The sequence below is a fragment of the Phocoena sinus genome, chromosome 4 (assembly GCF_008692025.1).
Source record: "Phocoena sinus isolate mPhoSin1 chromosome 4, mPhoSin1.pri, whole genome shotgun sequence".
NCBI classification, from domain to species: domain Eukaryota; kingdom Metazoa; phylum Chordata; class Mammalia; order Artiodactyla; family Phocoenidae; genus Phocoena; species Phocoena sinus.
Window position 1 is genome coordinate 83,402,612 of NC_045766.1, and position 27,164 is coordinate 83,429,775.

The 27,164-nt window shown below is 33.6% G+C and overlaps 1 protein-coding gene across 4 annotated transcripts in view; it reads left to right on the plus strand.

Annotated features, from left to right (window-relative positions):
• ZBTB20 (zinc finger and BTB domain containing 20) overlaps positions 1-27,164 on the plus strand; it is an 806,470-nt gene that overhangs the window by 33,541 nt on the left and 745,765 nt on the right. Inside the window, exon 1 of one of the 4 annotated variants that reach the window (XM_032629542.1) lies at positions 10,020-10,178. The exons of the other annotated variants lie outside the window; for them this stretch is intronic. The gene's annotated coding sequence lies outside the window, so the exon portion shown is untranslated. Of the gene's footprint in view, positions 1-10,019; positions 10,179-27,164 lie in introns of those variants that run through there. 4 annotated transcript variants of the gene reach the window in all.

The window sequence follows — 27,164 nt, forward strand, 5'->3', positions numbered from 1 at the left end:
TTTTGTTGCCAAAACCAATGTAGTTGTAAAACTCCAGTTTCTGTATAATTTAAAAACTGCACAAAAACTGTATCTGAATATTTTTTAAAACTTGAAACATAATTTTATAACTTGTTTTACAATCCTCCAAATGAAATCTTTAAATAGATTTTAAAAATTCTTTTGTTAAAAAAATAAAAGTGCTACAGGTACCTCTTAGTTTTTAAGAATGACCGATTGACATCTGGGAAGATGAAAATTTACTAGCCAAATTTCAACAAAATCATTTACACAATTGGTGGTTGGGATTAAAAATTGAGTACTGTGATTGAATAAGCACAGCTAATGGTGCTCTTCTTCCATTTGGATCTACTATTTTGTGAGGCTTTTCCCCCCTCCATGACAACCATTACAGCTAAGCATCGTAATAACCTGAAAGTAGTACCAGATTTTCAAATGACTGCTTCACAAAATGTAAAACCAAGCCAAGATACAAAGAATGACAAACATTTAATCACATTACTCTAAAAACAGTGTTTTTTAGTGAGAACAAAAATATTTGAAAATTGTTGATAAATACAAAATTAAAATTTATTTAAAATATTGTTTATTTCTTGTTTACCTCATTCTTTAAAACAACTATTACTTCATATGTTCTATAATATCTATAATATAGTAGTATGTCTATAATTTATAAATAATTGTATATATTCGAGTGTGGACTTATATTTAATCAGTGCCTAGTCAGAAAAACAGATATGACTCAAAAGAGAGGGACTTTAATCCAGGGAATTGGTTGCAAAAGTGTTGAAAAGTCTGGTGGAAGGAAAAGATGGTGGCAGTGTTTTTTAGCAATAAATACCTGTAGAAAGCAAGGGAAAATTTTGTTACCCAGAGCTTATAAGCCGCTGCTGCTGAGGCAGCTGGAGCACTGCTTCTGCTGTAAATGTTAGAATCACCATGTCCAGGAAGCCAGGTGACCACACTCCTACTGACACAGCAAGAGCCCAGGAGTCCACAGTTCCTCCAATGCTGTTGTATTTGTCCTGGCTGGTAGAGCTTCCAGTCACCTGTGATGGCTGCTTCTGTTCTGCACCTGTGGTATTACTGCTGCAGTCAGCAGTCCTGAGAGCCAGATCCCAAGAGCTCTGTGCTACAGAGGCTGCTGAAGCACCATGCTGAGACTGCTGGTGCCACAAACAGAAGAAAAAAAAAAATCCTCTTTGATCTTCTGCCAGTGCATCCCATCCTGGTAAAGCAATCTGGGAAATGTAGTTTTCAGGTTCCACCACATAAGAGCACACGGAGGAGGTAGGAATGGAGTTGAGAACCAACAGACAAATCATCTATGTAGAGTTCAAAATATTTTTACTGATGGGATGTATAATTTTTAAAAATTGGAGAATCCATTGATCTAGAGTATAGGGGTAGTAGATCATTAGTAAAACTACATCTTCCTCCAAATTTTATTAACTTGTTTTAGAAAATGGATTCTGGTCTGTTATCTAAAACAAGGGTTGTTATTCAGGAAACACACACTGGCGATATAACATTTCTTATTGGTCTATGCCCATGCCTTTCCAGCTATAAATATTTTGTGTATCACCCACCACGGCCTAAAAACTGCTCTGATTTATTATTTATTTCTATACATTTATTAACTTTAAAAATAATAGTATAGTTAAAATGTAGCACCTGGAAAAGTTCAGAATTTTTAAAAATTATAATATCTAACATTTTATTTTATAACATAAATATTTTATAATATTTATTATTTTGTTGTAATATATATTGTAAACATTCAGTTAAACTGCTACAGCACAAAGTAATTATTGAGTGGCATATTGAATTAAATGCATTTATTGGTGGAGGGAGTATAGTTAAAGAAGTTTATTTTAGGCAAAAACCACTTGGATTTTATTAAAATATTAGCTTAGAGTGCTTTGCAGTTTATTTCAGTTACAAGCTTTTAGATATGATTTCATAAGAAGTGTGTATTGGAGTCCCAGATCATTAAATTTCTAAAATGAAATCCACAATGATGATTTATTTCTTTAATAACCCTTTTCATAATTAATACAGATTTAATTATGGGCACTGTTCTTCTCTTATTGATTACTAATAAAACTGTTTCCTGTTGAGACACTTGTTTTTTTATGTTCATATTCTACATAGGTTTAAATGATGTTGGGAGTATTATCTGAGTTGTGGAAGGTCCAGTTAGTATTACATTTTAAGTGGTAAAATTTCATCAGTTTGAAATAGAGGAGGACACCACATTTAATTTAGTGATAATCCTAAATTTACAGATATTCAACATAAAGTAGAATTTATTTTGATAATTTGATAATTTTGAAACACCTAACATAATTATCAAAGTAAAATTTAATTTAATGAAATTCATTTCAAAATTTCTGTTTCACAAGAAGCCTGTAGACCTTCTGATTTGTATATTCTCTGATTAATGAGGTTTTCCTGTATTTGTTATTAATAGAAATGAAGAAGATTGAGATTTTATGTAGGTTCTTTTCCAAAAGCTTGATATGACCTTATATATTTAGAAGGTTATGTTTGTAAGCCGATAACTTATCGGGGTTAAATGAGCTTTCTTAAAAATAAGAGATACTGTTTCTACCTATTTTGAATTGTCCCTGTGGCCTGTTGCCTCAGAGGAGTTAGCAGGCTCTTTTCATGCTGACTCTATTATTAATATCTGGCTTCAATATTACTTGACAAATTGTTATTAATGTTTCCAACTCTTTAATCAAACTGGTTCCTGGTATGTTTCATCACTTTTGAAAAGTTATTTATTTATATTCTGCTTTTCTTCATTATCCTTTCTTTAAATTTTATTTTGAGACAGGTATACTTTTTCTCAAATATGTGTAAAATGAATATTGAAATTATTATTGGGGAATATATATACTCAAACTTGTTTCTCATCATTAGTTTTTTCTGAAAATTTCTTCCTAATCTCACCAGTTCATTATTCTAGAAAATTTTTGGAGTAATTTTGTCAAGCTCCTCCCTTTATCCCTTAAAAATTCCACTTGGATTGAGTTTAGGCCTGACTTCTACCGCGTATTAGCTGCAAGACTTTGGGCCTCAGTTTCCTCATCTATAAATGAAAACATTAATATTCCTTTTCTTATTATGCTGTTAGGAGGATTAAATGAGTTAGTGTATGTCACACCAACCGCAGTTCCTGACACATTATAATAGTGATAACTTTTATTATAAGAATGGATTCTTACTAATAGTAGCAAGAATATGGAGACAGTTTTGGCATGTAGAGTCACGAAGCAGGACAGTGGGGATCTCACTAACCTGTTGGACAAACAACATCTATAGCAATTAAGATGCCTCTTTTATATCTTCCATGTAACTTTTATTTTTCCTACAGAATGCACTCTGTAGTTTGTTTCTTTTTCCTTGTGCATTGAATATAACGTGTACATATGGATAAATTATTATGTAAGTGTTGAAACTTTAAAGACGGTTGCTAACACTGTTCTAGATTGTTTAGGAGAGAAGATTGAGCAGGGAGCAGAAAAAGTTAATGTAGTATATATACCTAATATATTTTTCTAGAGCCAGGGAGATATTGAGAATGACATTTTTATGTTTTTTAATTCTTTGATTCAAAATTTGTTGATTGTGTCACAAAAGAACTCTCCTCCCCTAAATTTCTGAAGATATTCATATCATTTAAGATCAGTTTATAGAGGTAGTAACAACAGTAATAGTCATAATAAGCTTGTAATTCAGACATTAATCTCTGTGCCTCTTTTCCACATGGCCATATTTCTCCTGTGTGTCTATGGAAAAAAAGGTGATTGACTCATGTCCATATCTGAGTCATTCTATGTTAAAGATACTTTTGACTTTTTACTATTCACTATTCACCATTTACTGGCCACTATTCAAAGTGCCACTGGTCACTCCGTGCAACTTCTGGAGTATTTTCTGTCTCAATTAAGAAGCTTCTATGTTTGCAAAGGCCACAGCATAGGAGTGAATGTATGGCAGTACTTTATTTTTCCGTCTTTTTATTCCTTATTATACTATTAAATGTGGTTGTAGAATATACCAAGCTTTCCAGGTTTGGAGAGAAGAATATTTGCATCGCGAAAAATGCAAACCTCTTAGAATTTATATTAGGTGTCACTCTTTTAAAAAAATCTGTGGCCACCTTGACATTGGGGATTTTCTCACTGACCCCCTCTTTCCTGTCATTCTCCTCTCTTCCTCCTCTCATCTCATTTCTATGCTCCCCTACCTTCAAATTATTATTAATTTCTTTTGCAGCACACTTTAAATACACAAGAAGAATTATTCAGGTCCCACTCTTTGACCCTAACCAGCTTAAAAGGAATTTTTCTCAAAGGATATGGTTCTATTCCTATGAGGCACTCTAAGGCCAATTTCAGACTTACACTTATGTTGTAGATGTGAAAGAAAAAATGGATAAACAAAATGTAAAGGGAAGCTGAATTTTCTTCTCAGAGATGAGTTAAAATTCTGCTAGCTATAGGACAATACCGGTTTTTTTTTCGTTGTTGTTGTTGTTGTTTTTGCGGTACGCGGGCCTCTCACTGTTATGGCCTCTCCCGTTGCGGAGCACAGGCTCCGGACGCGCAGGCTCAGCGGCCATGGCTCACGGGCCCAGCCGCTCTGCGGCATGTGGGATCTTCCTGTACCGGGGCAAGAACCCGTGTCCCCTGCATCGGCAGGCGGACTCTTAACCACTGCGTCACCAGGGGAGCCCGACAATACCGTTTTTATTCAACATTTTATTTTGAAAATTTTCAGACGCAGAAAAGTTGAAGAGTATTACTTTTTTTGTCTACTGTAACCATTTTTGTTTTTTCCAAGATCTTAAAGTAAGAATACGTTCTATATGTGATTTAATATGTGTTACAATGCTATTTACAGGTTGTTTATATCATCCTTGCAACTCAAATTTGTTAAAGTTTTTAATTAGCCAAGTTTTATAAATCCCATATATTGCTTTGTTTGTTCATTTGTTTAATCATTCATTCATTTGTTTATTCATTCATTCAAGAAAACTTTATTGAGCTTCACCCATATTCCAGGTGTTCTGCAAGGTGTTAGGCTGACAAAACTTAATAAGTAGAACCTCTGTTCCTGGAGGTTCCTTCAGTCCGGTGGAGAAGGGAGTTGTATTAAAGGATAGATGTCTACAGCACTGCAAAATGTATAATAAAGGTACTCCCAGTGATGTAGTTTACATGGAATGCTTTGTTTTTGTTTTAAAATTAAATATTTGTTGACTAGAATTGACATTAGATATGCATCTCTTCCCATATAAGGGTCATACTACTGACCTACCACTAGTAAACTATGATTTATCTATAATCTCTTCTATTTTTTTCTTGGTACTGATGAGATACAATTTTAAGACAGATGACCAAGATTAAGGATTAAGGATCATTATCTAATTAGGCCAGATAGAACTGACTTTATGATGGTGGCCTCAGTACTTAGTGACACTTACTCATTTTGACCCACTAATTCAGACTTTGCTTTTCTACCCAGGGCTAAAAGTCTTGTTCTGTCCATCATTGCAACATGACTCTTATTTTCAACCCTCCCCCTTCTTTTTCTTTTTAATCTGTGCAATAAAAGTATCTTTTGGGAATGTTCTTGTGAACAATCTTAAACTGTCCCAACATTTTTTCCTGTTTAGCCTCACATAATATAAAAACATTAATGATGCCTGAGAAAGGACTTGGCAAAAGTATACTTGGCATAGGGGTAAATTGTTTTGAATTTAGTTGACTTTCTTTCCAAAATTAAAAAAGTATCACCCTTCTTGTACATGTGGAAGTATTCATTTGCCAAGTCAACAATCTCTGATCAAAGTACACTGTAACCCTAAAATTAATGAAATTTTATGCTCCAGGGCAATAGGTATCACGGATTTCCACAGTCATAAGAAGTACATGTGCTGTGTACTTGTAGAAGACACTTTACTAGGCACCTGGGGGACAGTGGACAAAATTAACTCAATGGGTCTATAAACCACACTGTTAGAGAAAAAACTATCTCCATTCTAACCCCAGTACCTCCTCCTGCTACACACACACACAGGCACACACACCTTTCATAAGCCACATTTTAAATTTAGGTATCTATATTTATTTTGTTTAATTTCATTTTTAGCTTTTTGATGGAAGTACAGGAAGTTTAAGGCACTGCATTACATAGGATATTACATTAAATAGTGGCAATATTATTTGCTTCGGCTAATATTGTTCACATGCCTGTTCCCCACCAGCCTGTGAAGTCTTCACAAGCAGAAACTACACCATATGTTTTATTTTCACTTTTCACCCTCAAGTAGAGTGTATGGCACATAGTGGGCACAAAATACATGTTTAATTAAAGCACAAAGATCAGAGCAGATGAATTTTCTCGCAGAATGAGACATTAGTATAAAAGTGTTCAGAATATATCTCTAAATAATTTAACGTTAAAACCAACTGCGTAAAAACCATAGGATGATATTATTCAGTATCTCTTACAAATCATTTATAATTAAATCCTTGTATTTTTCCATGCCTTTCTCAGGCTATGGAAAACAAGAATTTTTAAAATTGTATTTTATTTATTATTTATTCTTTAAATAATTACTTGCATTTGTATTTGATACTTGAACTAGGGAACCTTTAAGAACTGTGTAGTTTTTTTGGTTTTTTGTTTTCTTTTTTAAACACAGGATATTCAGGAGAATAATGTATGGGAGCTACATATAGTGCAAGTAGGCTTTATGAATTGATAGCTTTATTGGTTACAAGTTATTTTCCACTTCAAGCAAATGGTTGCATATATTTATGGACATTTGGAAACAGGCGATTGAATGGATTATGTAAACTTTTAAATAGACTCTTAAACCAAATGTATTGAGAGTTCTGGGTGTAAATTAGAAGAGCAAATTTGCTATATTAGTAAACAGGTTAGGAGGAATCATCAGGATGTGTTGGATTTAACTCATAAGCGCAGATTCTTATCCTAGATGAGGCCTGAGCTAGAACTAGATATTGGGAGACAATATGGTGTAGGGATTAAGCACATGATCTCTAAACAAGACAGGCTGGATTCAAATCTCATTACTGCTGTGCTGTGTGATCTTGGGCAAATCACTTAACCTCTCTGTTTCTTCACCGGGAAAATGAAACTAAAAACAATCCCTACCTCATAGAGTCATTATTAGGATTTAATGAGTTAATAAATGCAAAGTACTTAGAGGAGTTCCTGGCACATAGTAAGGAGTTAAGCATTAGCTATCATAATCCTTATTATGTTAACCAGTTCAATTCCTTCCTTTCAAATTTAATTTAATTTATTATATGAAGCTGAGTATGGCTACATGACTTGCCCAGGCTACACAAACTACTCGTGGTGACAGTAGGACCAAAATCAGTTCTTAACTCCTACTTTAAGATGTTTCTACAGGATGAAATTGCCCCATGGCATATCAACATATGAAACAATTTAATTTAATAACTTCATAACTTCAGAGTCTGATAGTCAGTTAGGATTATTGTTTCATGTGGTGCTATGGTTAATTTAATACGTGGATCACCAGTTCTAGCAGGGAAAGTGTATCTTGAACTCCAGAAAGTACTAAGAATATGTCACTTACTGTGCTTGGAATCTAGTAAAGTATGCAGATATGGAGAAAGTGTTGGGATGTTGTGCATTTTTCACTAAGCCAAAATATTTGTTTTTCTTTTTTAAATTCAACTAACTGGTTTTTCTTTAGAAAAGGTGAATAGCCCTCATGGTCCTTTACATTCCTTTTGACTCCTGCTGGTAGAAATCAAATACTGTCTTCTTATTCTTGCGTTAAAGCAAACTAGACAAAACAAAAATACCTAGAACCCTATTTTTAAAAGTCAGGACATACTAATATATAATTCAAATCAGTCTGTCAAACTGTGCAGCTTGTGTGCTTTTTTAAGTGGCATTTTTCTTCATACATTTGAACGAAGCTTCAGAGAAACAATAGGGCAATAGTAGAAAAACAGAACTGTCTGACTGAGCAGTAAGGGGTGAGATGCATGCTGGTACCTTAGGCACACTAAGTGAGTCTTAGAAAGGTTTTTCTCAAGACATGTGACCAAAAGTAGGGGGCTGTAACCTCCCCTTTCACGTGTGTCTGCCCCCTCTTTATTAAGCAACCACCCCAGAGAAGGGTATAACACTACTGCAGTACCAGAGAATTAGAATTGGTGGTTTACAGTGAGAGTGGAGGGTCTGGAGTCTTGGTTTCTTGCTAGAATTTTCCCAGGACAGTGTGCATGTGTGGCCAGACATCACGTTTTAATTTCTGTGCTATGGGTTATTTACTCTTATAATAGCTAAAACAATATTGATCTCGGTTCTGAACATGACCCAAGATTTAACTGACATTCTAAAAGATTTTTGTGAATCAGATGAAAATACAGTTAATCTGTAAGTTGTATATTGAAGTAATTAAGTTATTAAGTTTATTAATTGAAAACTGACTTTTAAACAAAGGAATTGATACTTATATACTGAAGTAGTTTTGTTTATGCAAAGGAGCACATCCTAATTTTTGAAGCATGGTAAAACACTAAACCATGTAAAAAGGATGATTTTACAATGAATGTACTTAATTATTGGTGCCCAAATGCAGGGTTTGAACGGGTCAGAATCAGTCATTTTTTCATTTTTATGTAAATTTTCTTTAGAATATTTAACCTGTATTGTAATGTTTCTAAGTCCCATCTAAATGACACACAGCCAAACTGTATAGAAATATTTTAAGGAAGGTGGCTGTCTAGGTAGACGGGCAGAGTCTAGTTTAAAAAAATTGGGGGACAAGGAGAAGGGCTTGAAACTAGTTCTGTTTTCTGATCTTTGTAATTCCATAGCTGCAAATGTATCACTTATGAAATAAGAAAAGGCATGGGGGAAGGGGTGGGGAAACACGTGATGGGGTAAGGAGTGCAATATCAGCATTATTTTGGTTCTAGCATGTAGACAAAAAAACGGTTAGAGGCATTAGACAAAGAAAAACAGTTTTTTTTTTCTTTTAAGGAAGCATTGATTATTTTTATTTTTTCCTCCTAATAAAAGAACAAGGGAGTTCTGCTGTGGTTTCAGATCCATATTCTATGAAATCTTGTCCTGCTTGTGATGGAAGCTCCTTGTGGGATTTATTTCTATTGTTGTAACACTATGTACTATATGCATTGCACCTGTTCACACAGAGTACATTGCATTGTGGTGTTTTTTTACAGAGATGCTTCAAATAAGAAACCAATCTGCCCTCTTCTAGAGTACCAATCTATTAGTTACTTAATTAAACTTAATTCTGCTTTTGTCTGCAATGTTGCTTATGGTCTTGATTTATTTACTGAGCAATGATTTCTTCTTTGCAGTTATCAGTTTTGTCTGAGATCAGTTTTCCTATTGTATGGAGTCTGTTTTTTTCAGAGCCTCCTTTAAGACTGCTCTGACTTTAAAATCATTACTAGGCTTTTGTCAGAGCAGATTTGTTGACACTCTTTTCACATTAAAAAAATAAATTTAAAAGATTGCACAAATAAGCTATGTATTTCAATATTTCCTGCTAATATGCAAAAAATGTATTTATGATAATTACATGTACTGTGTGCCAGAACTGAAACAATACATTCCTCATAATGGAGCATAAATAAAGAAGGTGGAGCCAGCTGCTCTTAAACTGTTTATCTGCAAGCAGTAATGATATAGAGAATATACCTTTTTCACTGTTAGTCTGGCAATACTGAACCTGTTGCTGCATTAGACGAGTTGCATTTTGCTGGATAGGGGAAAGAAGGCTGTCTGCTGTCTGGTAGGAGGGCTTTGTCTGTGCCTTTCTCTCTCTGTTTCCTTCTGTTTTTCTTTCTCTCTCTCTCTCCTCTTCTCTCTCTCTCTCTCTCTCTCTCACTCGCTTGCTCTGTCTCTGTCTCTCTCTCCCTCTCTGCCCCCCACCCCGTGCCTTGCTCTCTCTCTCTCTTCCCGTCTCTGTGGTTTGTAAGGTAGGTTGCAGTGTGTGTATATACACAACATCAAGAGCAGGAAAATGGACTCATTAGGGAGGCAGGCAGTCATTACCACTCACACTGTACTTCCAGGGAGACACCGATTATGAGAAGAGAAACTCAGCGCTGGGGAAGAAGGTAGGGCAGACAACTTTCAAAAAAAAAAATCTTGCTTCCTCAATCCCCCCTCTACCTATCATCTCCTTTAGCCCCCAGTGCTTTTATTCTTTCTCCCTTGAATTTTAATTTCTAGATTTAAGTTTGACAGAGGTATTGCTAGCTTAAAATTTAGAACATCTATAGGAGGCCTATCCTCTACTAATTTTCTTCCTACTTATTTAAGGGTGTGCCCTTGTGATTTAGTTTAATTACTTTAAAAATAATTACAAACAAACCTATTTTTCTTACTAAAGTCCCAAATAAATCAGTATCTTTCACTCTTTTAAAACAGACCCCTCGTATGTTTGTCAGTCTCTTTGCTTTTCTTGTCTGTTTATGCAGTTCCATCTGTCTGTCTATATATCATGTTGTCCTTATTTATTGCTAACTGGGTTTTGTTAGTAATGTGCCAATGAGTTTTAGCTGCAGTGACAGCGTGGGTATTACTAAAGTGAGACTCTTGTTCTTTGTTTTACATTGAAGTTTAAAGTCCATATTTACAGTTTAAATCCTCGAAGCAGGTTGAATACTTTTTGCCAGTATATTTTTTGGATGGCATTGACCATAAGGTGAGGGGTTGTCACTGAGGGTGGGTAAAAATCTAGTAATTATTTTTATTATTACATACTCTTCTATACTACATGTGGGGGGTATTCTGAAAGGAATAAGCTTGTAACTTGTATTTTGCAGATGGACTTTTACATTTGTAGGGATATCACTGTGGTTAGTAAGATTGCAAACTTTCTTAACAAGCAGTTTTTATCCTAGGACAGTTTCCTTTCAGTATGTAACTGTTTATTTATGCTTGGGGAGGGAGAAGTGGGAGGCTGGCCGTCTTTTTACAAAGTGGAAGCTATGAAGTGTATCAGGCCATCTTATGCAACAACTGTAAGTATTCATTTAACATTTCGAGAACTATAAATAATGCACTTGTTATTTCAAACATAGTTTTGAGGTGCTTTCTTTTTCCTTTATTATTTATTTTTCTTTTTTATGTTGGGGAAAAAAAGTTGCATTCACAACTAGGTGACATAGTTGAAGAGTTTTCCCAGAACAGTGTTCTTCAAAATTCAAAGAAGTAGTTAAATAGGTCCATTTGAAATGGTCTCCTTAGTGGGGTTTTATTTGGATTTGTCCAAAAGTAAAACTGTTGTTCCTTTGATAAAAATTAAGTCAGGTGGTAAGATACGCAAATGTTTTCAGCATACACATTAAGCAGTGATAGAAAATGGATGCTAATCTATAGAGATCTTTGATAATAACAGTCACCTTTTTCATAATAAATTATTTATTTAATAGAAGTGACAGACTTTCTTTATTTTCTTTCTTTCTTTTTTTAAATTCCATTAGGCCTCTCTGACAACACAAAGAAGTCCATAAAGCAATATTCTTAACCCACCTGGGACGCCAGAGCAGATTCCCAAACACATTCTCAAGGTTCAAACCTAGTAAAATGTTTATTAAAAATCCATTATTCCAAGAGGGTGGTGAACTTTTGCTGCTAAAAGTCTTTTTTTCCTTTCTTTTAAAAAATTTATTCAGAGACTTTTAATTTGCTTATATTACCTAAACTTTTAATTTACTTATATTACCTAAACTGGAAGGCCAGCTTTGACCAAGAGTAGTACAGATGCTAAGTATACTCAGTCAGGGCCTGTCAGGGATTTTTTTAACCCTGAAGGTCTAAGGAGGAACTGTGGGTGGAATCTGTTGAAAGTGTATGTTCATATGGTATGCAATATATGGTGTTTCAAATGTGATTTTCTCCATTTCATACTCTTGACCCAAATATTTGTTTTAAAACTAATATGTCAAAACTGTGCATGTCTCATGCACCTGTCATTTTCTATATTAATATTATGAGAACTACCTAAAATTCTACCCTTTTTCAAAAGAAATCTTTAATATATCTCTTGACCAATAATTTTTTTTTCTGTACACATGTATGTGAGGAGATATCTGTGTGCATTTATGTATGTTTATGTACATATTCTCATACATGTGTGGATAAAAAAAATCACAGATTCCTTGCGGATATGACATCTTAAAATTTCATGTTAAGCATGTTTATGTTAATTAGAAGCAAACAAAAAACAGAGAGGTTTTTAAGAGAAGATGAAAATTTCCTTTAACCTTCTAGAAAGAATAAAAGAGTAAATAAACATTTAGTCATTTTTATGGTTGGCTTGATTTTTAGAATGTGTATATGTTTTCTTTTGCATTATAATTCTTAGCCTTCAGTAGATTTAAAATACTTTTAGTATGAAAAATAATCTTAGCCTTTTCTGGGAGGGACTGTCACAATCTAAATACAGCAGGACATTATAAAATGTGCATAAGTAAACTCAAAACCAGTGTATTCTGCTATATAGGGATTTGGAAATCTGAAAGGCTTGCATCACAGGAGGGCTATAGAGTGCCAGAAGAATTCATTAACCAGCCTTGCTGGTTATGGTGGGCATTTCCTATCAGCACATGAAATCTGCCTATTGAAAGCCCTGGAGTCTTGGTCAGGTCACAGTGTGTTTCGTTTTAATGTTGGAGCAGACAGTTATCTAACACACCCACATGAGGAAGTGCTCTAAAGCAGTTATTTCATGCTTTGCCATGCCCTGTAGCTAAAACAGTTTGGTACTGAATGACATGTGTGTGCTTTTAAACTCCTATCCGATGAAAATCAGCTATGGCTCCTTGAAAAGGACCAAAACAGTGGAATGCAAGACAGTGTAATTCAAATGCTAAGCACATGCTGGTTTAAACTTTTTTTCTTTATGGGGAAAATCACTATGATTATTTTTAATGTAAAGACTATATAGTAATTTCTTGGATTTTACTCATTAAGGTTTCAAAACTTGTGGATAGTTTCCTTCTTCATAATTTTTCTTCAGAAGCCTACATTCATCAAAAGGATAGCAGCTGCATACTTTCCCCTGAAATGTGAACAAATAAATGGTATTCCTGTTTATTTATCTATTTTTGAATTTTAATGATTAGTCCTTGTGCTAATTAACAAATTCCTGTATTCATAAAATCTGGCACTTTATAAATATCCAATTGTGTGATTATCTACACATGTTCTGGCTTTCTATAAATATAGAAATTATCAGTGGATGTGTTCATGAACTTGCCCAAGCTTGAGTAGCAGCTAGTCATGCTGCCACATAGGAGCCAAGTTCGGACCCTGAGCAAATGCGTTGCCCCAGGGTCTGGCAAGGTGTGTGGAAGCAGCATCTGGCTGACGGCTAACTAGTGATCCTTGCCGGCAAAGGAAGGACTGATGTTGACATTCTTTGAATGCCACTAGTTCCAGCCTTTTTTCAGTCCCAAGGGTGCCTTCCTTAGGTCTAAAAGTTGATAATGGATACTAGAGCTGACTTGTCTTGGAGGCCACTTTAGAACTATATTTTAACAAACTACATTTTTCAATGGAAAATACACTTTATTAAACTTTTACGAAAAAATTAACTAGTACATTCATTCTAAGGTCCTTAGCCAGTGAGAATCTAATAAGCATGAAAAGTTGCATAGTGCTGAAAAGAAAATCTAAATATTTCCATTTACATGGCCATGTGACTATCGCAAGCACATAGAAATCATACATTGCTTACATAGTAATAGTTCACCCTACATCAAGAACAATAAACACTAGCAGCTGAACAAATGTGTACATGCAAAAGTTATTCTTAACTTAGAAGTCAACCCTTTTATATATTTTTTTCATGTTGTATAAGCCATTTTGGTTAGCTTATGCAATCACTAGGTATTATTTACACTGTTACTACAGTCAGCATTGGCCATTTGATTCTTTGCTCCAAACTTTCAAATCACATATACAATTCCTAGGTTATTTGGCAAAACCAGAAATTTGCAATTTTCTTGAAAACCTATGTTTCATGCATTTCCATTGCATAAGTAATTTCTAGCATTTTGCAGAATCCTCAGGGATTATAGCAATGCCAAATAACTAACAAAATCCTTTTAATTCTTTACCAAAAACCCAAGGGCAATATCTATATCCTAGAATTTCTAGAGAAAGCCTGAATTCATATGTTTTCCTGTAACATAAATATTATACATTTAATCATCAAATAACATTGATGCCAATTATGTTTAATGTATCAAAATATATTCCTTGAGCTCTTATTACTTCTAATTTCAACATAGGCAATCTTTTGAGATTGTGGGAAGAAATAATGCCATCTATTATTACTATCGTGTATCTGTAACCACTACGGCAGATGTTGGAAACAACATTCAAGGGCCTATAAGAAAAAAGGGCTTTTCTGCCACTCTAGCTGTTCAACTGTAATAATGAATAAGTGGCCTGCTATTTCTGCACTAAACTGTGGAAAAATTATGCTTGACTTTGGCTTCATAACCTCTCTTCTACTCCAGGATCAAGCCTTTTTGTGATTCTACAGTTCACTTGAAAGTAATCAGCTTGAGGACGTGGACCTTGCCTTTCTGGAATCTTTTCACACTCAAATGAAACTTCACCTCTGGGTGTTCTGTAGTTCAGTTAACCAAAGCAACCCTTATATAACTGCTTTAACTTTGGGAAAGTTAGTTGCTGACTTCCAAGTGAGTATACTGATATAGGAACAAGGGCTGAATTCATTGATCCATCTAGTTAGCAGATGGAAACTGCAGATATTATTACTCATTTCTGAATATTAAGTCTTAACCTTTGAAACTTTGATGGGGAAGGTAGTAATTATAGCATAATGTGTTTATCTTCTTGATAGTAAAAGTAATTTTGCCACTGCATAATTCTGTCATTAGGTATGATGAATTTAACATACATATTACACATTATGCATTTAAAATGTTAAGAATTTATCTGAAAGCTTTTCATATTAAATAACTAATGGAAGGATTTGCATTCAACAAATATAAAACTATTTAATGGAGCTTGGGGTTTTTGGAAATTAAAAAGATGTCCAATAAATTTAAACTAAAAATGATAATAATTATTAATTTTATACATAATAGTATTATTTTGTTTTTTAGAAATTTGTCATCTAAACTTTTTCTTAAACCGTGTTTGAATTTAAATTATTTAAAATTTAATTCTCTCTAATGTTCAGAAGGCTTTAGTTTTTTACTAAATGAGCCTGGATATTTGCTATTTTTTCCTTCCCTTTCAGAAATGTTCTGTGAATTACTGTTGTAATCAAATTATGATTTGTTGTTGGCAAATTCCTTTTATAGTATGAGCTTCTTTCAAGTAAATGAAATGCAAGTAGGAGAAAATTAAAGTAATATTGTCAGTTTGCTCAGGTACCAAATTAAAAACTTAGTAAAAAACAAAACAAAACAAAATCTATTACTAGCAGAAAACTATGAATGTCCTAGGCTATGTAGTTTTTCTGGTAGATAGTATGTATGTATATAAAAACTGTATGGTTATTATTATAAACAAACAAAACCCCCTTATTTAGACGCCAAGACATTTAAACAGTGAGAATATGGTCCTTTCTTTTATTGTTTAAATAGGAACTAGGTAATATAGTCTGAGGGGTGGCTTTATACTGTTGGGTTTGTTGTTATTTTGGTTATTGTTGTTTTTAAAAACTGGACATACTAAAATTCTTTTTGGCCCAGTAAATGTACTTTGGGTTTAAACATATTTACTAATATTTCCATCTTCTTGGTTGTTTGCACTTATCACCCAGCTTTAGATTGGGCAAGAAGAGTTGGAATAGTTCTTACTTTTTCTAGTTCCTCAAATCAACAAAGATCTTTATCCCTTTACCTTATTTCTAGATGGGAGGAGAATAGAGATGATTAAGAAGCAAATGGAGATAAGAATATAAGTAAAGCAGAGGGTGGAGAGAGTGGGGGCTTTTGAAGCTTCTAAATGTGTAAGTCTAATGAAGGAAAAAGACTTTCTCCCCAACTCTCAATAAAAGCCATCTAATCTGTTCGGCACAGCATTCTATTCTCCCTATGACTGTTTAGAACAGATCTACCTAAATTCTCCCTCCACTCCAAGACAGAATCCAGTGGTACTGCCAAGAGAAGATCATAGGAGAGAAAGTCATAACGAATCACATTTCTAATACATTCACTGCCAGGTTTTCTTCATGCCTTTTTCCTTTTAAGCCTTGGGTTTGAAGTTGTGAGCAGATTTTCATAGTTGGTGGACGGCTTTCATTTGTTTTGATGAGAAGCCTTCCCAGCATGCCACAGAACAGCATCATGATTTTAATTAAAATGGATGAAATCATCGACTGAAAAGTTTGTCTGTATGTGTGTATGCACGTGCATGTGTGTTTTCTCTCTTAAAATAAAGTTAAATACTTTATATATGAAACAAAACAAAAACAACTCTAAACTTCCTATCAGTCTGAAAGGATTCAGATTTCTTTTTAGAGTGACTTTCTGAAACCATTTTTGTATAGTGGTTTTGACCAGCACGTTCTATTCCATTCCCTGCCCACTTGCTGCTTTGCTTTTTAAATGTTAAATGAATGTGAGTAATTCCTTAGTTTAAAAAAGAGCATGTTCTTATAATAAGCTCAGAATATACCCATGAATATAAAGATATGCTAGGACTTACAAACAATCCTATCAACTTAGCATGAAAATACATGAATGAAAGTTTTAGAAACTAATTTTTTTCCTAGTATGTTGAGAGAAACCCTATGGTGTGGTAAACAAACCAAACCAAACCAACCAGCCAGCCAACCAAACAAAAAACAGTGCCTTGGAGAATAGGAGGCATTAACTAATGCCAAAAAGGATTTAAAGTGGTTAAATTTGGAGGCCTAGTCCTAACTGACTATATGACTTCGAATAAATCATAATATCTCTGTTCTTCAGTTTCCTTGCCTGTAAAATGAAGGGAAAATCTCTTTTTTAGATTTTATCTTAAAGATTGTGTGTTTTTATTATAAATAGCTATATATATATATATATATATATATATATGTAATTCTGTTTTCATTTTCTACCTATAAATCACAAATGTATGGAGAAAAGTTTAGGTTGGTAATGATGGAAGAGTAAAGGGAATTTAGGTGATCTGAGAGACCACACACGTACTTTAATTTTTTGGTTGTTGTTGTCCTCAGTATATATCACAGTATATTATTGGGTCTATTTAATAATTCAATGAATGCAATAAACCAAAATTTGTCAGACAAAGTGACATAATTGCCTATGGGTGGTTTGATAAAAGGGCTACTTTTTTTTTTTAATCTGTGCATTATTTAATTTATTTTTTTGAACACTATTTTTTTAAAATTTAAGTTTAGTTAACTTACAATATTATATTATCAATAGTTTCAGGTGTACAACATAGTGATTCAATCTTTTATAGAATAAAGACCTATTAAAAAATAAATAAATAAAATAAAATAATGCACAGGGCTTCCTTGGCGGTCCAGTGGTTAAGACTCCGCGATTCCACTTCAGGGGGGCGCTGGTTCAATCCCTGGTCAGGGAACTAAGATCCTACATGCCACGCTGTGCAGCCAGAGAAAAAAAATTTAAAAAAGGACAATATGGGAAAAGAATCTGAAAAAGAGTGGATATATGTATATGTATAACTGATTCACTTTGTTGTACAGCAGAAAATAACACAACATTGTAAATCAACTATACTCCGATAAAAAAGGGCTACTTTTAACTGAATGCAGTACAACATGGTTACTAAGGCTCCATTCCTCCCCACTGGCCACTAGGTGGAGAGGTGGTGCATGCCCATGGCCTTGCCCATAGTAAACAGCTCACTTCCAACTTTCTATTGGCAAAGCTGTGCTGTGTGTGTTTGGACGAGTCTGTGAACACACACACAACATTTTGCAGAAACCATCAGAGAATATGTTCTCTTCTATACAGGCATGATGTGATAGTCGTGAAATGCAAAATGATTTGCTCCTTCTGTGGCCACTATTAATGCTGGTAGACCTAGGAGAAGGTCAGTATTACAACTCTGGTTTTAGTTGTTGCAATAGGGTCTCTTGCCTCTTTCCAATTTGTCCAGTTTGAAAGGGTCCTGAAATGAATGTCAGCGCGACAGTGCCACCTTGTGTCCCTATTGCTGTGAGAGTACCTGATGCATGACACAGTGAAAAGGAAAGAACAGGATATTTGCAAAAATTGGGCACATTGTTTCAAGCTCTGATTTTGCAGTAGCTGCACGAAAATCTATGTTTTAGTGTATTTGGCAATTCTTACTACCCAAAGAGAAGTTAAGATGTGTTCACTTTACCCCTGCTCTCATTCCAGTGTATATTAAAAATACTTTAAGAATTCCAGGCACAAACAGGGATGCATTCAATTTAGAGAGGGGGATGAAGAAGGCAGGGGTTGTTGGAGATATTCACCTAATTCTTACCACTTGTAAATTCTCAGCCCAATCATTTCAGACAGTGAGGTGATCCTTCCAGCACATTCTCAGAGCAACTTTTATAGGCATACCTTGGTAACAGCACTTTTCACATTGTACTGCCATTGTTTGTAAGCATATCTTTCAACTGAACCATGAATTCCTTCAGGATAGTGTTTGTGTCTTATTCATCCTTCTGCATCTAGAACTTTCTTTGGCATTCAGCCCAGAGACACTCAGATGTTTTGAGGTCTGAATAAATGATTATGTCTGGTTTGTTTATAACTTACTTGTTTTATATTTATTGTTTATTTTAAAATTTTAAATAATTTTAGAACTTTTTCTCTTTGGAAAAATACCTTCTGATACCACCTACTTTCCAAACATCCCTTTATAAATTTACTTTCTCTCACATTAAAAATGATTGTTTCTCTTTTTGATTTGAAAACAATACTGCCTTTTCACGAGTGTATTTTGTAGTTGACTTTGGGTAAAGATAGTTAATCTCTAGTTCTACCTTTACAGCAAATTTGCTGTGTTATCCTGGGTAAGATGCTTAACTTTTCTAGGTTTGTTTCCCATGCATAAAATGAGCAGGCTGGACTACTTGATTTTAAGGTACTTTTTATTCAGGGTTTTTAATAGGGATTAGACACGTACTAGTGTTACTCTAGTTGTGTATTTGGTTTAACAGTTTTTAACGTGCCATGATTGCTGAAAATTAAATTGCTAGCCTTTGAAAGTGCTGTTTGCTATTTCATGTTTTAGAAGAGGGAACTGAGACACAAGGGCTTTTCTTATACAGGGCAGAACTGAAAATGGGCAGTGTAAATAGTATTATAACTGATGGACAGTCCAATTTTTTGTCAATATTTTTGCTTGATTTTGGCTAATTGAGCTCCACTTTCCTTCTAACCTTTAAATATAAAATAAATAAATTACAATAAATTTAAATACCACAATGAACTATGCTTTGGTATAGGACTATAGACTACTTACAATTTAGAGACTCTTATGCTATTTAAAATTTTTTTTTAACAGTTAAAAATGAGTGCTTAGTTTTAAATTTCAGAATTTTTGCATGGAATTTACATCTGGGGTTTTCAGTCCATATATTATCTTAAATAGCAAACTGTATGACTTTGGGCAATTTGCTTAGGCTGGTTAAGCTTGGTTTTCTTATTTGCAGAAAGGTGATAATAAATGTTACCCTTCCTGTCTACCTCACAGGGTTATTGTGAAGATTAAATTACAATGTATATGGAATTTCTTTATAAATAGTAAAGCACTATACCAGTTTAAGAACGTCTATTTATTTATTTATTTATTTTTACTGCTCTAATTAAAGAAGGAATGGGTAATAGAAACCTAAATCAAAGCAAAACACACAAATTTGAAGAACACTGAAATTCCTAGCATTTCTTAGTTGGAGTGTTTCTCAGTGGTGTAGGCTCTTCAGAGATGATATAGTTACCCAGTTTTCTAAGTTTTGATTAAAAAACCTGTAATAATAAGAATAATAACAATAATAATGGTAATGCTTATGAGCCTAAAATTAATGTTTCCTTTAGATAAATTTTTTATGCATCATTCATATGTTCATTTTTTTAACTGAAGTTGATTTATGATACTATATTAGTTTCAGGTATACAACATAGTGATTCACTATTTTTATAGATTATACTGCATTTAAAGTTGTTACAAAACAATGGCTATGTTTCCCTGTGCTGTACAATATATCCTTTGGTAAGTTCATTTTTGAGAGTGATATTTCTTAAAATAGAAGGTAAAAATTTTAAATAACCAAATATGATGAAAAAAATTTATAAACCTTTTTGGTATTATAGTATTGGACTCTAGTCCAGTGGTTCTTAAACTTTAGTGTACTTAAGAATTACCATGGGTGTTTGTTACAATTCAGATTTTGGAGCTCCATCCCTAATAGGGTTCCATCCTGGATTTCAGCTGGTCCACATGTGTTAGAAAACACTACTTGCCTTTGCTATCATACATCATATTGCACTAGGAGATTTTTAAATGCACAGATTTCTAGGTTCTACTCCCAGATATCCTAAATCAGAATCTTTGACATTCAGGCATCTGTATTTTACAAAAACTACTTCATAGATTCTAATAATATTGCAAGGTTTGAGATTCATTGCTCTTGTTTTTAGGGTATATTGTTAAAATATATTTATTGTTGCACCTGAATTCATTCTCATCATTCACATTATTCCTTCACTAAACATAATCTCACTTTACATAGAAGGGTAAGTTGGTACAGCTATGTAAGAAAAGTTTAGGCTTGAAAAACAGCAATTACCACTCTCGCCATGTAACACCAAAATTAAGGAAAAGAGAAGTTACTGAGCACCTTCACATAGATGCTTAATTTAATCTTTATAACTCTGTTGTATACTCTATTTTCTGCCTATGCTACAGGCAAAAACCTGAAGCTTATAAACTGCCAGGTTCACATACCTGTTAAGTGTCAATGCCAGGATTCAGAGCCTATACTCTTTCTACTATATCATATTATTTTTTCCCTAATCCAATAAATCTTTACCAGGTTTCTATTATGTTAAGTGGTAATGTTTAGCTTTGAGGGCCACAGAGTGCTTCACTGATATGGTATAATAAGTATTGCTTACACTATGTAAAAGTAATTGAAATTTTTCCTTATCCTTCCATTAAGAAATAATTTTTACCTGGAGGTAGAATTCAAGTTTTCTAAATGGTAAGAAGGGGTTTAACTACAAATAATAATTGTAATTATTGAACTATTAAAAAGTGTTTTCTACAGGATCTCTTTTAACCCCCATGCATTTGCTTTGACATCAAAGTTAGTGCTCTTAACCCCCAGTATATGCAATTTCTAACTCTGCTTTACAGTTAACCTGCAGAATCAGGCTGTCCCTCAATTTGGTAAGTACCAGCTACTAAATGCTAATTAAACTTTGTAGGAATTAAGTTCATTTTCTTTATAGGGAACAAACCATTTTGCCACACTTAATCAGTCCAGTAATTTTTTTTTTTTTATGTCTTGTAAAGTTTGGTGTTAACTATGCATAAACCTTAGGGAAGTCAGTTGAAGTGAACAATCTTCTGTTTATATTTTTATTTGAAAGTTGAAACTCTTCGATGGAACAGACTATTTGAATGAAAATTTCCATCTTACCTTGTATGACATGCCATGAACACAACAATTTCATGGCCTCCATAGCCATTGTTATTGGTCTTAAAATAATTGATTCACATTTAAAATCAAATAAAAACATCAATAGAATCAATGCATCAGTTCTTTATAAAATCCAAAAACTGATTCCTGAGCATTTCCGGTATTCTTATTTTTTAAAAAAATACCTCATGGTATGAAATGACAGCCTATGTATACAGTGTAGTGTACAAACTAATACAACTTCTCATTTACCTGGTATATGAATTGCTAAAAATGTTATATTTATGAGTTTTTATAGATTTAATAATATTTTAAATGCAATAGGGATGTTAACAGTTTTGGAGCTCTGAAATATATCTTTTAGGTGTGAAAATAGTCATGATTTTATAAATTTGATATACATATATTTGGGGGATATTATTGATGCCTCTGTAATTATGTATTAAAACATACATTTTTAAAAAAGACCCACAAAGTCACTAATCAGGGGATATAGTGTTGTCTTTAGCAGACTTTCAAGTTTATTAGAAAATTAGGTTTTATTTCAACTTTCTTCTCTAGGGGTGGTCTTTCCCAAACAGCATTCTTTTAAATTCTGTCAAGCAAATGAGTGCTACCGTGAAAAGAGAAGGATGAAAATATAAAATGAAGACTTTTACCTATACTCCTTTTTCAGATGTAGAAATTAAAACATGATTTTTTTTTTTTTTTTTTAGAATGTCCCATTTAGCAGCAGAGCATAAATTGGAAAATTTGGCCAGTGATTTATTTAGGCTCCACAGGGAAAATCCTGTAGGGTGTTTTTGAATATCCTAAATTTATTTGGATTTGAGACCAGCTTAAAGGGCATGTCTATCTTAAAACAGTTCTCCATTTTCCTGAGAAAAATTCCAGTGGATCTAGTTGTGGGAGGTAGTGTCCCAACAATGAATCTTTGGGGCCAAATGAGCACTTTAACACAACTTACTACATCCCTTTCCCTAAACCGAAGACTGTCTTGCCCACTGGGCTTGTTTAACTTTGACTGCTAATTTTATTTCTCTGCAGAGGCAAAGGAGACAGGAAAAAGGAGGGAAAATAACTGATGGCATGTGGGTGAGGTTTTGGCTCAGGGAATACATTTTAAAAGATCCTAGCCAGTGTCAGGATAAAGAAAGCAGTTGGTGCCTGAAATTTACCCCTGTTTTACAGAGTAAGAAATAGAAGCCAACAGATATTAAATAATTTGCCTAAAGTTACATAGTAGTTTCTAATGTTGAGGTTAGTCCTGGGAACTAGGTTATTTGTTGCTTCAGTAAAACAATTGGACAATCCAGTGTCTCTGTTGATCAAGATGCCTTTCTAATATCCCCACTCCCTTTTCCCTCCCTCCTTTTTTTTGGCTACTGTATTTTAACATCTAAAAAAATAATTCTGCTTATAATTTCAGGTTTATAAGCTAGTTGAATAAACATTTTGATTATTAAGGCCTTTTAGAACTAGCTGAGCTGTAAGAACAACATGCATCATGTTAAGCCTTCTGCCTCTATTTTATGAACATGAAACCAGAAAACAAAAATGGCTTTGAATAAATTCAAATTCTGAGCTCATGGCATACCTCTAAACATGAAAAATGTGATGGGCACCTAATAAAAGATAGGCCATTGTTTGTTTGTTTGTTTTTAGATTTACAAAAGAACTGAGCCGATGGTAAAGAGTCCCCATAATACTCTCTCTCACCACCATGATTTCCCCTAACACCTTACACTAGCATGGTCCATTTGTTAAAATTAATGAACTGATATTGATACATTATTATTAAGTACTGTTCATAGTTTATTCAAATTTTCTTAGTATTTTAAAAATTAAATTCATTTAAACAACAACAGCAAAAAACAGTTCACCCATTTCTCCCACTCCTAACCCCCTGGCTGTAGCAACTACCAATGTGTTCTCTGTATCTATGAGCTTAGTTTTAAAATACATGTATGTGTGTGTGTGTGTGTGTGTGTGTGTGTGTGTGTGTGTGTGTGTTGTCTGTGTGTGTGTGTATATTTAGATTCCACATGTAAGAGAGATCATACAGTATTTGTCTTTGTCTGACTTACTCCACTTAGCATAATGCCTTCAAGGTCCATCCAAATGGCAAGATTTCATTCTTTTTTTATGGCCAAATAGTATTCCTATATGTAAGTGTATGGATAAATAGATGGATAGATGGATAGATAGATAGATAGGTAGATAGGTATCACAATTTCTTTATCCTTTCATCCAATGATGGACACTTAGGTTGTTGTCATATCTTGGCTTTTGTAAATAACGCTGCAATAATCATGGGGGTACATATATCTTTTCAAATTAGTATTTTTGTTTTCTTCAGAAAAATATACAGAAGTGGAATTGCTGAATCATATGGTAGTTCTAGTTCTATTTTTTAATTTTTTGACAAACCTCCCTATTGTTTTTTACAGTGGCTGTTCCAATTTACATTCCCACCATGCAGAAGGTTTCCCTTTTCTCCATATCCTTGCCAATGCTTGTTATTTCTAGTCTTTTTGATAATAGCCATTCTAACAGATGTGAGGTGACATCTCACTGTGGTTTTAATTTACATTTCCCTGATGATGTAGAGCTTTTTTTTTTTTTAATGTATGTAGTGACCAGCTCTATGTCTTCTTTGGAAAAATGTCTATTCATATCTTCTGCCAATTTTTTAATTGAATTGCATGTTTTTTGCTATGGAGTTTTATGAGTTCTTTATATATTTTGGATATTAGTCCTTTATCAGATATATGGGTTGCATATATTTTTCTCCCATTCAGTAGGTTGCCTTTTCATTTTTTTGACAGTTTCCTTTGCGTGGAAGCCTTTTAGTTTGATGTAGTCCTACTTGTTTATTTTTGCTTTTGTTGCTTTTACTTTTGGCACAGATTTAAAAAGTCATTTCCAAGACCTATGTCAAGGAGCTTACCACGTATGTTTTCTTCTAGGAGTTTAGTTTCAGGTCTCATATTCAAGTCTTTAATCCATTTTGAGTTAATTTTTGTATGTGGTGTAAAGTAGCAGTTCAGTTTCATTTTTTTGAATGTGCCTGTTCAATTTTCCAAGTACCATTATTCAAGAGACTGTCCTTTCACCATTGCATATTCTTTGTTCTCTTGTTGTAAGTTAATTGATCATATATGGATGGGTTTATTTTCTGGGCTCTATATTCTGATCCATTGATTTTTGTGTCTGTTTTTATGCTAATTCCATACTATTTTAATTACTATAGCTTTGCAGTATAGTTTGAAATCAGGGAGGGTTGTGCCTTCAGCTTTGTTCTTTCTCAAGATTGCTTTGGCTCTTCAGGGTCTTTTATGGTTCCATAAAACTTTAGGATTCTTTGTTCTATTTCTGTGAAATGTGACACTGGAATTTTGATAGGGGTTGCATTGCATCTGTATTTGCTTTGGGTAGTATGAACATTTAAGTAATATTAATTCTTCCAATCCATGAGCATGAAATATCTTTTTATTTATTTGTGTCTTCTTCAATTTCTTTAATTTATGTCTTGTAGTTTTCAATATATAGGGCTTTCACCTTTTTGGTTAAATCCAAGGTATTTTATTATTTTTAAAGTAATTGTAAATGGGATTGTGTCCTGAATTTTCTTCTGATAGTTCATTATTATTATATATTAGTATATATGAACTAATATACTATATTAGTATATAGTATATCACAGCAGATTTTTGGGTACTGATTTTGTGTCCTGCAATTTTACTGAATTCATTTATTAGTTCTAATAGTTTTTTGAAGGACTTTAGGGTTTTCTTTAGACTTTTCTATGTATAATATCATTTCATTTGAAAATATGGCAATTTTCCTTCTACCTTTTCAATATTTATGTTTTTTTTTTTGTTTTGTTTTGTTTTGTTTTGTCTAATTGATCTGGGTAGGACTTCCAATACTATATTGAATACAAGTGCTGACAGTAGGCATCCTTCTTTTGTTCCTGATCTTAAAGGAAAAGTTTTCAGCTTTTCACCATTGGGTATGATGTTAGCTGTGGGCCTGCCACATATAATTTTTATTATGCTGAGGTATGTCCCTTCCATACCTGCTTTGTTGAGAGTGTTTTTTATCATAAATGGATGTTGAATTTTGTTAAATGCTTTTTCTGCATCTATCAAGATGATCATATGATTTTTATTCTTCACTTTGTTAATGTGTATCACATTGACTGATTTGTGGATGTTGAACCATCCTTGTATCACTGGAATAAATCCCACTTGGTCAGTGTGTATGATCCGTTTAATGTATTGTTGAAGTTATTTTGCTGAGGATTTTTGCATCTATGTTCTTAGGGATATTGACCTATAATTTTCTTGTGGCATATTGTCTGGTTTTGGTATTGGGGTAATGCTGGCCTCATGAAATGAATTTGGGAGAGTTTCTTCCTCTTCTATTTTTTGGAAGAGTTTGAGAAAAATTGGTATTCTTCTTTGAATGTGGAAAAATTTACTAGTGAACCCATTTGGTTCTGGACTTCTGTTTGTTGGGAGGTTTTTGACTATTAATTTAATCTCCTTAGCTGTAATCAGTCTGTTCAGATATTCTGTTCCATCATGATTTAGTCTTGGTAGGTTGTATGTCTCTAGGAATTTATCCATTGTTCTAGGTTGTCCAATTTGTTGGCATATAATTGTTCATAGTAGTCTCTCATGATCCTTTGTATTTTTTATGATATCAATTGTAATATCTCCTCTTTAATTTCTGATTTTATTTATCTGAGTCCTCTCTCTTCTTGGTGAGTCTGGCTAAAAGGTCTATCAATTTTATCTTTTCAAAGAACCAGCTCTTAGTTTCATTGATCTCTTCTATTGTCTTTTCAGTCTCTAGTTCATTTATTTTTGCTCTAATCGTTGTTATTTTCTTCCCTCTACTAACTTTGGAGGTTTGTTTGTTTTTCAGTGCTTAAACCTCATGGTCACCACAAAACAAAAACCTATAGTAAATACACACACAAAAAGAGTAAGGAATATAAGCATATCATACTAAAGAAAGACCATTGTTGTTTTAAGTCCTAATTATAGTTAATCATAAGATTTTGAAATGAACATATGCCAAGTTTTGATAATATCTTTCCTAAATTGATGTTATTATATGGATTTAGGGTGGAAAAGAGGACCATGGTAGAAATATAAATCAAAACTTCAGTCTTCCATAAAGTGTTTATAACTGCCCCAGTATCCCTTTTGTTTGGACTCCATGGGAAAATTGCTGCTTGGCCCTAGTATCACTCTGTTGAAGTTTTCAATATGTATTCAGTCAGTTTCTCACTGATATAATAAATACTTAAAAAAAATAGATAAAACATTTTTGATGTAGAGGTGCCTGTTGAGTATTACCATTTACATCTTAATGTCATTAGTATGATTCTAGATATCAAACTCGACTAAAACATGAGTTTTACTTTGTTACCAGCAAC